The sequence below is a fragment of the Crocodylus porosus genome, unplaced genomic scaffold (genome assembly GCF_001723895.1).
Source record: "Crocodylus porosus isolate Cpor-Errol unplaced genomic scaffold, CroPor_comp1, whole genome shotgun sequence".
NCBI lineage: Eukaryota > Metazoa > Chordata > Crocodylia > Crocodylidae > Crocodylus > Crocodylus porosus.
The window spans coordinates 7,972,554-7,983,306 of record NW_017728942.1 but is presented as its reverse complement, the minus strand read 5'-3'; the positions used below and the strand labels follow the sequence as shown (position 1 = coordinate 7,983,306).

The 10,753-nt window shown below is 47.8% G+C and overlaps 1 long non-coding RNA gene across 1 annotated transcript; it reads left to right on the top strand.

The window, feature by feature from the left end:
- The first annotated feature begins 713 nt into the window (after positions 1–713).
- LOC109318822 lies at positions 714–4,914 on the top strand. The gene is made up of 2 exons (XR_002103328.1): positions 714–2,244; positions 4,006–4,914. It is a non-coding gene; the product is annotated as an uncharacterized LOC109318822 (long non-coding RNA).
- The last annotated feature ends 5,839 nt before the right edge of the window (positions 4,915–10,753 follow it).

Sequence of the window (10,753 nt, the reverse complement as noted above, 5' to 3'; positions counted from 1 at the left end):
TTGACTGTGCCTTGCTCCAGTTGATAACAGTTGGCTAGGCATGCTGCCAGGTTGTTTTTCTAACCACAGCAATGTAATTGCACTGACATTAGCCTGGATCTCATTTAGATGTTGGCACACACATGCACCTACGCAAGATATGCAAGTGCCCTCTTACAGAGCTTGCCTTAGGCTGTGAATGGACGCCTCCCTTGTGCCGCCATAGATCTTTTTATGGCCGCACAAAACCCAAGTGAACAGATGTCTGTGCCTCTTGTTATACTATGAATGCCAAAAATTGTGGCTATGACAATGTGTAGTGATAGTTTGTGTCACATTCGCAAGGTGGACATCTGCTTATGGTGCAAGAGTGCAGGTGGTGTGGGGCTGCCTATAGTCTCCAGCTGCCCTGGGCAGGTGCTCCCGAGGCTTCAGTGGCGCCGTCTTTGGGACAGTGGCCCCAGGTGTCTGGCCCTGACCAAAGGCATGCATCTGCAGGTGAGGACAGGGAACCCCTGCACTTGCAGGGTTGCCTCCTGCACAGAAACGAGAATATGAATTATGAACCAACACTTTTGAAATAATGTTATGAGTTTCCAAGAAGTTCAAAATACATGTTATTGCCCAGCGCCGCCAGTATGTATGTGCCACGCCATGCACCTCAGTTGCGGGGGGAAGGACCAAAAAACCGCATGCTGCTTAAGGGTAATAGGAAGTAGAGACTGCTTTCTCATTCCTGTTGCCCCTAAGTAGCATGTGGTTTATGGCCCTTCCCCCCCCAAGCGAGGTGCTTGGTGTGGTGCCTGCACGTATGGAAATACTGGCAACGCTGGGTATTAATGTGTATTTTTAACTTCCTGGAAACTCATAAAACTATTTCCTTCAAAAGCGTCGGCTCCTGATCCTGTCCAGAGCTCAAAAGCCCAGAGGTGCCTGCTTAAATCTGAGTGAGGATGATGTGATATTGGGAACATGAAGGGCTTGTTTTCTGAGCTACTTTGCCTCAGCTCTATAAACAGATGCCTTGTTTGGAGCAGGTTCAGCTGTGATGGGATGTGTCCTGGCACAGCCGATTCATTTCATTGGCATCTGCAGACATTGCCCAGGGCTCTTGTCCCATAGTTTTGGGACCCTGCTGCTCCTGGGGCTTCACTCTTGGTCCCTGATCCTTTTCTGCCTGCTAGTTGCCGAAGTGTTAACCTAGTCCAAATAGCAAAAAGGCAGTGAGGAGGAGGAGAACCCACCCATCTTTTGTATAACCAGGTTTTTAGGGACTCGAGGAGGCTGGAATAGGATCTGACCCTTTGTTCAGCTTCTGTCACAAAGGGCATAGGCAGACACATGCCCACCTGTGTGGATGCTGGCTAATTGATCACTGTACAGGTTAAGAAAACGCAGTGATCTTACTAAGCACGGCGTTAAGGTCGGTATGCGATCGACACCTATCTCTTTCCTTTGGTTTGAGCTCTGCGTTCCTCCTGTTTTACCATCGTCCTTCCGACTCGCCGTTAATCCAGTTGCTCAAAAACACAATCTGGATTCTGGCAGGAAAGAGCTGGCGAGCTCTGGGTGCGCAGGGCCCTTCGCTTGGCATTACATAAGGGCCCTTGGCATTTCCCACCTGTTACTTTCACTGATGTGGTTAATAGGGGGAAAGAAAGTGTTGCCAAACCCTTTTAACAGATGGCTGGAGCTTGCACTCGGCTGTGAGGCGGCCTTTCTCTGTATGCAACCAGGAAATATAGATTGGAAAATATTAGCATGTACGACTGAGGTATGCGAGATGAAAGCAAACAGCCAGTGGGCACAAAGCAAAAAACTCTCCCAAGTTCTTCACTCGGTCAGTCCGTGAGCTGATCAAATTAAGCCATAACTGTGTAAAGGGAACGTGAGTTTGTTTGCTGTGTTGGCCTGGTCATGCATTCAGGACGCTCAGAGCGGTGTAACTGTAGCTCAGGAGGTATTAGTCACGCTGGGAGGAACTTGGTGAAAATAAGCGGGCTTCATCTGGGCAGTTGCCAGGGCAACGCTTGCTAATATTTCACTACAAAGCTTCCCTCCCTCCTAGTTGCAGAGATCAGGAACAGGAGTCCCAGCAATAGGCAAGAGAAGCCGATTGTCATCAAGCACTTGTCCCCGAAGCAATAACAAGCTCCGATCAGCCGAGAGAAACCTCTGAGAAGGAGCTCATTGCAACAAGGCTTGAAGCATAAATGCCGCCCGTCTTGCGAGAGGGCTGCGGTGCATGGAGGAGGAACAGGCTTGGTGGGTAAATACAATCTGTCCCTCCAACTAATGCAGGGAACTGCAAAGCCAAGCTGTAAAGCCCCAAAGCTTAATCCTCTTCTCTGGGTTTTGGGTCAGATTTCAACAGCCAGAGCTACCCTACTTGCTTTCACTTGGATCCTGTGTGCAGGACACCTTTATAGCTAAGTTTGTCAGCGGCTAGCGGCCTGGAGGCCGGCAGCGTTTCAATACTGGTTCCCCTTTTTCAGTATTTTCCTATGGTTGTTTGCTGCAGGTGCAGCATGACTCTCCGCCAGGTTGTTTGAGAAGCCGCCGCTGGCTGGGCGCTCTCCTTGGTTATCACTTGACCCCCTGCTTGTTGTATTTGGGACAGGGTAGGGCTCGTCTTCACAGGGGGTAGGTGGGGAGAGCTGAGATGTGTGGGGTTGGAGGTTTCTGCAAGGCTGGATGCCGTTTTGGGGCGGTTGTACAGGGCTATTTTTGATGGGCATAGTGCAGGCAGGAAAGGCCAGGTGTTGGGTCCATCATGGCCTGTGATTAGCTGTCTCTGGAGGGTCTCCTGTGTTTAAATGGAACAAGCCTTTTTTTTTTTAGCAGGGCTGTTGATACAATCTCTCACAGGATCCTCACAGGCAAGCTAAGGAAGTATGGACCGGATGAATGAACTGTAGGATGGATAGAAAAGTGGCTGGAGCATTGGGCTCAGAGAGTGGCTTGATGTCTAGTTGGCAGCCGGTATCAAGTGGAGTGCCCCAGGGGTCAGTCCTGGGGCTGGTTTTGTTCAATGTCTTCATCAGTGACCTGGAAGGTGGCATCAAGTGCATCCTCAGCAAGTTTGCAGATGACATCAAGCTGGGGGGAGTAGTAGATACTCTGGAGGGTAGGGCTAGGATTCAGAGTGACCTAGACAAATTGGAGGATTGGGCCAAAAGAAATCTCATGATGTTCAACAAGGACAAGTGCGAAGTCCTGCACTTAGGGGGGAACAGTCCCATGCATCAGTACAGGCTGGGGGCTGCCTGGCTATGCAGCAGCTCTGCAGAAAAGGACCTGGGGATTACAGTGGATAATAAGCTGAATAGGAGGCAGCAATGTGCCCTTGTCGCCAAGAAGGTTAACGGCTACTGGGCTGCACTCATAGGTGTGTTGCCAGGAGGGCAATGGAAGTGATTGTTCCCTCTATTCAGCACTGGTGAGGCCACATCTGGAGTCCTGTGTCCAGTTGTGGGCCGCCCACTACAGAAAGGGTGTGGAAAAATTGGGGAGAGCCCAGCAGAGGGCAACACAAATGGTGAGGAGGTTGGAGGACATGACTTATGAGGAAAGACTAAGGGAATTGGGCTTATTTAGTCTAGAGAAGAAGAGACTGAGGGGGGCAAGGGATTAAATAGCAGTCTTCAACTCCCTGCGGAGGGGGTTGCACAGAGAATGGGGCTGGACTGTTCTTGGTGGGGGCAGATGACAGGACAAGGAACAATGGGCTCAAATTGCAGCAAGGGAAGTTTAGGTTGGATATTAGGAAAAACTTCCTCACTAGGAGGGTAGTAAAGCACTGGAACAGATTACCCAGAGAGGTGGTGGACTCTCCATCCTTGGAGGTGTTTAAAACCCAGCGAGACCAAGCCTTGGCTGGGATGATGTAGCTGGGGTGGTCCTGCTTTGAGCAGGAAGTGGGACTAGATGTGACCTCCTGAGGTCCCTTCCAAGCCTAACTTTCTATGATTCTATAAGCCACACATAAAGTTCCTGCTTCCCTTTCTTTTTCTCCTATTTGCTCAGCTTTGCCTTTGTTTTGCTGCCACACCTGTGGGTGTTTCAGCCCCGGCGTATCTAGGCTGGTTTCAGCCCCACGTCTTCAAGGGGCTCTGTGCTTACTGCTAAAAATGGCCACAAAGAGGAACGCTTCAAGCATCCCTTTGCTCTGCACCAGAGGTCACTGGGTTCCTGCAGTGCATCCTATGTGGGGGGTTGCTTATATGTCCAGGCAACTCAAACAGAGGTACTGTACAGAGAGAGGACAGACAAGGGAAAGAAGCATGGGCAGCAACCTTGACACTGCTTGAACTGCCTCCTTCAGCACCTGCAAACTGACTTCAGCTGAAAAAAAAACCCCAAACAGAGTCCCCATATATCAAGCAGAGTCTGCATCTACCAGATGAAGACTAGAACAAGGGACTCGGCTATTTCATTTATATGTGGAAGAAAGGCCCCTGGATCTGATGATGATGATGGGCTGCAGTATAAATCTATAAGGCAGATAGATAAGGGTAGATCGCTGGATGTTGAGTGAAATCCTCTCAGGATACTCTTTGAAGTCAACCCAACCTGTTCTTTCTACTGCCTGGGGAGAACTTTCAGGCCACAGGCCTGAGGTAGTCACTGGAGGGGTTCAGGCCAAGTCTCTGCCATTCATCCTGTACTTCCCATGCGTTGGGCATAAAGTTGCTTCCCACATTCCAAACCTGCTCTGTAAGGGATGAATGGAGAAACCCTTCATTTTTAACATTTTTTAAACATTGCATTGAACCTCTGGAACAGCTGGCACCCTTCAGAAGCTCCACGGTTCTAATTACTTCTGGGAAAACGCATGCAAGCCAACAGAGAAGCTGCTGGGGAGCCAAAAACACTGCGGCTTTATGTTTGGAACATGGTCATGCTCCCATTGCCATTTGGCTCAATGTATATATTTTTAAAAATTATAATAAAGCAAATCAGAAAAAGGAACAACAGTATTCTGACACGTGTTTGTGCCACTGAGTTGAATGGGATTACTTGGCTGGGTGGCAAGATCTCTAAGCCTGCTTCTAGCTATAGTCCTTACAATTAATCAAGAACAGATGTTTCTTCTTCATTAAAAAGTTTTTTATTCAAAATGTTTTCTGGCTCTTATGCCATTAAAATCCCAAAGAATCATCCCAACACTTTTTCATTTATAAATACAATATTTTAGGATTTTTTTCCAGCTTTCAGAATTCCAGACATAAGTCTACTGGACCTACTTTTCCAGTAGCCAGCCCTTAAAATTTTACCCATGGTTTGATGTGCTCAGTAATTCTGTGTGCAGTCAGATGCAGCACATTTGATGTTGGAGGTGCTGGAGTTCTGCACATGAATCTGGCCAAATACTTCACTTGTGCAGACATTTGAGTGTAGATGAAAATGTAGGTGTATAAAACTGTAGGCAGAAATCTAGAAGTCATGATCCCTTTTTAAAACGCCTCACTTCTAGCGCCCTTCAGGTTCAGCAGTTGATAGATTTTTTTCACAAGTAGAAATGGCAGGTGTGCATTCAATTGTGCGTCTGCTCAGCTTGCAAGGACTGAAATGCAAACGGAGCAATGTGATTGTCCCTGAGCATTTCTGAACAGGTAATAATAGTTCTTCATGCTGAGTTAGCTTTATACTTGTAACATTACAGGCTTGTATTGTTTCACTTTACTATGAAGAGTAGCATTGGCAAGGCCTTAGATTGCAAAATAAATGGACTCATTTGCTGATGAAAATGTAGTTGCCAAGACAGAAGGTGTCATGGTGATGGGGAACCATACAACCATCTGATATATCCATGCAGGGAGTTTCTTTCACGCTTACAGCCTACTTGACTACTAATTTCCTCCACGATCTGCTCCCTGTAGGCACTTGTGAGCTTGGCGCTTACTGCCTTGAATGACAAAGAAAACAAACTCCTAGGGTGACAACTGAGTGGGTCATTTTTCCCCAGAGCCATCCTTGTGTGAAGAATAGCAAAAGGATGGGACTGTCGAGGAACATTTACCAAGCCTCACTGAGCACAGAGTATCTGAACATCAAGGCGGTGACTATTTACCATGGTCTGTCTTCCTTCCTTCCAGTGGTATCTGGTCCAAAGTCCACTGGTCCGCCTTACTCCGGGACTGCCCACAGGGTACACCAAGTACTTCTGAAACCCTGAATAAGCAATGAATTTATAATAAGAGCACAAGTTTCCCGGCACTGAAAGTGTGGGTGATACAGTCAGAGAAATCTTTTACTCTGAGTCAGTCTTGAGTCAGCCCCCAGCTATGAATGGCTGGACAGGTCATCTTGCAGACAAGATGTACGAGTGCCTCCTGTCACTTGTCCTCAGCTAGCCCTGTGGCCCTGGGCATAAGAGATGCCGTATTAACTCCAGCCACTGGCCAGGTTCCAGCTCAGATGCTTATGTCCTCTCTACCTCAGTTCCCTCCATCGTTTCAAAGCAATCCGAAACTTCATTTGCTTGTAGTGCCGCTGCTCAGTGCAAATGAGCTGATATGCTTCACCCCAGAGATGGGGTGAAGCAGTTGATCTCTAGATATTGTTTAGATACCAGCTCATTAAGTTCCCGAGGCCCTCTGTGATTGTTTTGGCTGAGGGGAGCTCTGTGGCATAAATGTAAATTATGATTTAGTTATTAACATGAAAACAGCTGTTCCTGTTTGATTTGAGCAAAGAAAAACATGCAGCTAATGATGAGCAAGCTTTAAACATGCCTAAGAGACAGATACACATGTGTACATTCCCAGTGTGCCTCTGAATAATATGGCATTTAGGCTTTAAAAGAAAGCATTTGGGCCTGTGCCAGGTAGACAGACAGCATGAATGAAACACCTGTTCTGGCTTTGTGAGAGTTTTGAAGCCATTTGATTACAGGGAAGGTACAGTCTGACCTTAAAGTTAATTGAATTCTCTGGTGTAGAGTAACATGTGTGCTCCTGCTGGATTAGGAAGACTTCTCAATCTCTTGGTAAAGCCATCCTCCAAGAGACAAAGCACAAGCTGGTGCCTTTGTAATAAAGGGTCTGGCCCACGCATTCCAAACCCACCAGGAGCTCCAGGGCCTAAATGCCCTGTTTTATTAGACTGTGCATCCAGAAAAGGAAGTCTGTAGAGGAAATAAAACCAAGCTCTTGTTAGAAGTAAACTTAGAAAAACTCTCAATTGACTTGGAAAACGTTCTCCTTCTTTGTCCCAGGGCTTGTGAATGAGTGAGTGGAACTGCCCGTGGGCCAAGTGCGACGTGGAAAAATGACTCCTCCATGCCTAGCAGATCTGCACCTGTGTGTTGGCAGCATAAGCAATATGTGGCACTACCTGTTTTACTCCTCATTTCCATGAGTTCTGCACAGCCTACATAAATGATGCTTAATTCAAAGGAAAGTTGTTGGGCTTGATATAGAGGAATAGGGTCTAAGTCAGACTTGTGATCTGATGATGCTTCTCGCCTTCAGCTCCATGTAGGTTGAGAACCAGTTCAGTGCTGAGAAACTGAGCTGGATTGTGGTCCGATTCCTCTTGTCTTCACTTAATCTGGTAAGCGATTTCCAGTTGAAGATTTAATCCCTACTCTCATGGGTGGGGGTGAAAGTTGTACAGCTGTAAGCATGCTAAGGGCAAACTTGCCTGCGCTGTGCCTTGAATCCCTGGACCCAACTTCAATCTGATGTGAACGGTTAGCACATGCACATACACAAAAGGGGCAAGAGACCTGTTTGTTTTCTTTATAAATGGAGCAAACTTGATCCAGTATCACTGAGGCAGTAAATGTGCCTCCCCTTTACCATTTTGACTGTCCCTTCTCAGCACTTGAACCCTATAACATGACCAGGTTGATGGCCAGCTAGGCTCACTTAAGACCAAGTAGAGGACAGTATGACTGAACTATTGCTGTTCAAGAGACTGGGTTTGACCAAGACTTCCCCAGGATGGAGATTTTGGCACTTTTCACATTTCTTAGCAGTAGCATGTGTTCTAAACAGAAGGATCTAGTCCACTTCAGGGCCCTCTGTTTAACTTAAAAGGCTGCCTCTAGGCAATGGTTTCATTAAGCCAAGAGGTCAGTACAGCAAAGTTCAAAGAGGGTTTGGGCATTTACACAGATAACATCTTCTTTGAAGCATCAGGTGCTGGTCTTTATTGGTGATGGGATACAGCCCTAGACTGACCTTGGGTCTAATCCAATCTAGCCGTTACTGAATTTGCAGATGGGACCCATTACAGGAGATGTCCCAGTAACAGTAATGAAACTGGGGCTCCATTCCTGCCCCCCCCCCCCCCAAAAAAAAACTTCCTTCTAGCCTGAGTGAGGGAGGGGTTCATCTCTCTGTGCCCTGGCTTCACTATTCACCCAGCACACTAAAATCCTCAGATGAAAAGTGCTAAGTAGTCCACTAAAGGGAATGTGGCGATGAAAAAATAAGGTTTTTAGCACGCTTGGAGATGCTCAGGTAAAGGGCATGGTGTATGTAAAGTACCAGGCAGCTGGCTATACCTCCTTTTCTAGCACCTAATCCTACGTATTGCAGAGCAGGATGTGACTGCTGTCTTGGTAGTTCACAAGTTGTGTTCAGCATATTCTAGGATTGGGTGTTCTGCCCTAAATCCAAGAGTTCTTCATTTTGGATGCATCCATTTCCACCCCCTGGATTAAAAAAAAACATAGCCCCAAATTAGCAACCGCTTATACAAACCTTTAGCTTTAAAATCCAGCATTTCCTTTTGCCTTGCTTTGCTGTTTATTTTTCAGCACTGGTTTACTTCAAATCATTAATGATCTTGGAAGAGGATGGCTAATGTTGATCTAATTTATTTGCTTATCTCTACTGCTTGGAGTTGTCCCTTCCTATAGTCTTTTTTCCCATTATCTGCTTGGAAGCTGTAGATATCTCATGTTCCTTCTGGACCTTTCACAAAGCAGTTTTACCTTAATTTGAGTTTAGTTCTTATAAGAGCAGAAAAACTGTGCTTTCATCTTTAAAATGCAGCAGTTGCTCGCATAGGCAGCTCTTCTGCTCCTACCTCTAGTCTAGCTCACAGGAGTTTACAAACCCCATGTGCCGACTTTGAGTTTGATCTTAATCAACTGCTCACTTTTCTTAATTGCCTTTTGGAGAGGGATGATTAATTATGTGACCCCACCAGGAGGATTAAAGTGTTGGACCAGCTGTGCTGCTTTGCCTAGGAATCCCATTGGTGAGGAGCTTAATTTTTTAATGTATGCCTTGCTTTCGCTGGTAACTTTTTCTACATTGGAAAATAATTGCTTGTCTCATCAGTAATGGGGTAGTTAATAATGTTTTGGGCAGTGTCTTTTGATTCCCCCCTGCTACAAGGCAGGGGGTGTTTCTCCCGCCAGTAGGCAAGCCAAAGTACATGTATAATGAAGACCTGAGTGCTGGGATGCTGTGGTTTATCTCAGCCTGGTTATGGGGCATTTGTTTTAAACAAGGGGATCCAGGATTTTGAGAATGCAGTTGGAGACTTTTCCTGCTGCTCTTCCCTACGGGCTTCTGAAGCAACCCCAGTACCAGACTGCCCCTGCCAATGTGGAAACATGGGGCCTCTGCTACTGGCCCCCCTCCTCTCACAGGTCCCTGCAATAATTCAGTCTGCTGGAGGGACCCTGCTGGAGATGGAGAGGACAGCTCGGTACAGAGGTGTCTGGAAGGAAGGTATGCATTTGCACCCCTGCTTGGCACATGCAGCTGCAAAAGTTAGGTATTCGAGTCAGGTGGGCATAGCGTATGTTGGTCCTCTTTGGAGCTCATGTGAGAGGCAAGGATTTCTTCAGGGCAGCTCTTCTGTGTGGTAGGGATAAAGGCAGACCAGCTTTCAAGCAGACCTGAGGAAGAATGTCTTACAGCTGGAAGCTGGTCTAACTTTCTCCCAGTGACAGGTGCTCCGATGGAAGAGACTCCCCTTGGACATCCTTACCGCTGGCATAGCCGAACCATCCCAGCTCCACCCTCGCTGTGACACTAACTACCAAACCGATGGAGAGCAGCGATTCTCAACCTCCAGGTCTTTTTGAGGGTAGCCAGACAACCTTAGCATCCTTAGTTGTGGGATCATAATTCTCGCATTAAACCCTGAGGTTTCAAATAGGAGCCCCTGGCATTTAAGCCGCTTGGCCCTGCTGTTGTCTTCCTGAGAAGGAAAACTGCCCTATGGCTTTTCCACAGTCAGAGAAGGCAATGAAAGCAAAGAGTTTTCCAAGGGGAGCCTTGAGTCTCACCAGGGGAGGTTTGAGTCTCACCAGGGTGTTTCAGTCTAACCAGCCGGTATGGAGTCTAACCAGGGGATGCTCGAGTCTAACCTGGATATTTCAGCCTATCCAGGGGGGTCCTCAAGGCTAATGGGGGCGGGGGTTCACTCTAACCCGGGGGTCTCCAGTCTCACCAGGGGTGTTCAAGTCTAGCCTGGATATTTCAGCCTAGCCAGGGGGATCCTCAAGCCTAATGGGGGCGGGGGTTCACTCTAACCCGGGGGTCTCAAATGTAACCAGGGGAGCTTGAGTGTAGCCCGGCTATTTCAGCCTAACCAGGGGGCTCCTCAGGTCTAATGGGGGCGGGGGTTCAGTCTAACCGGGGGGTCTCCAGTCTCACCAGGGGAGTTGGGCGCCGCCCGGGTCTTCGGGGTCTCCTCACGTGAAGCGCGGCGGCGGGCGCTCGAGTCGAGCCAGGCCGTGGGGGCCTGGGCTCTAACTCGGGGCGGGTCGAGTCCGCCGGGGGTCTCGGGTATTTCAGGCTAA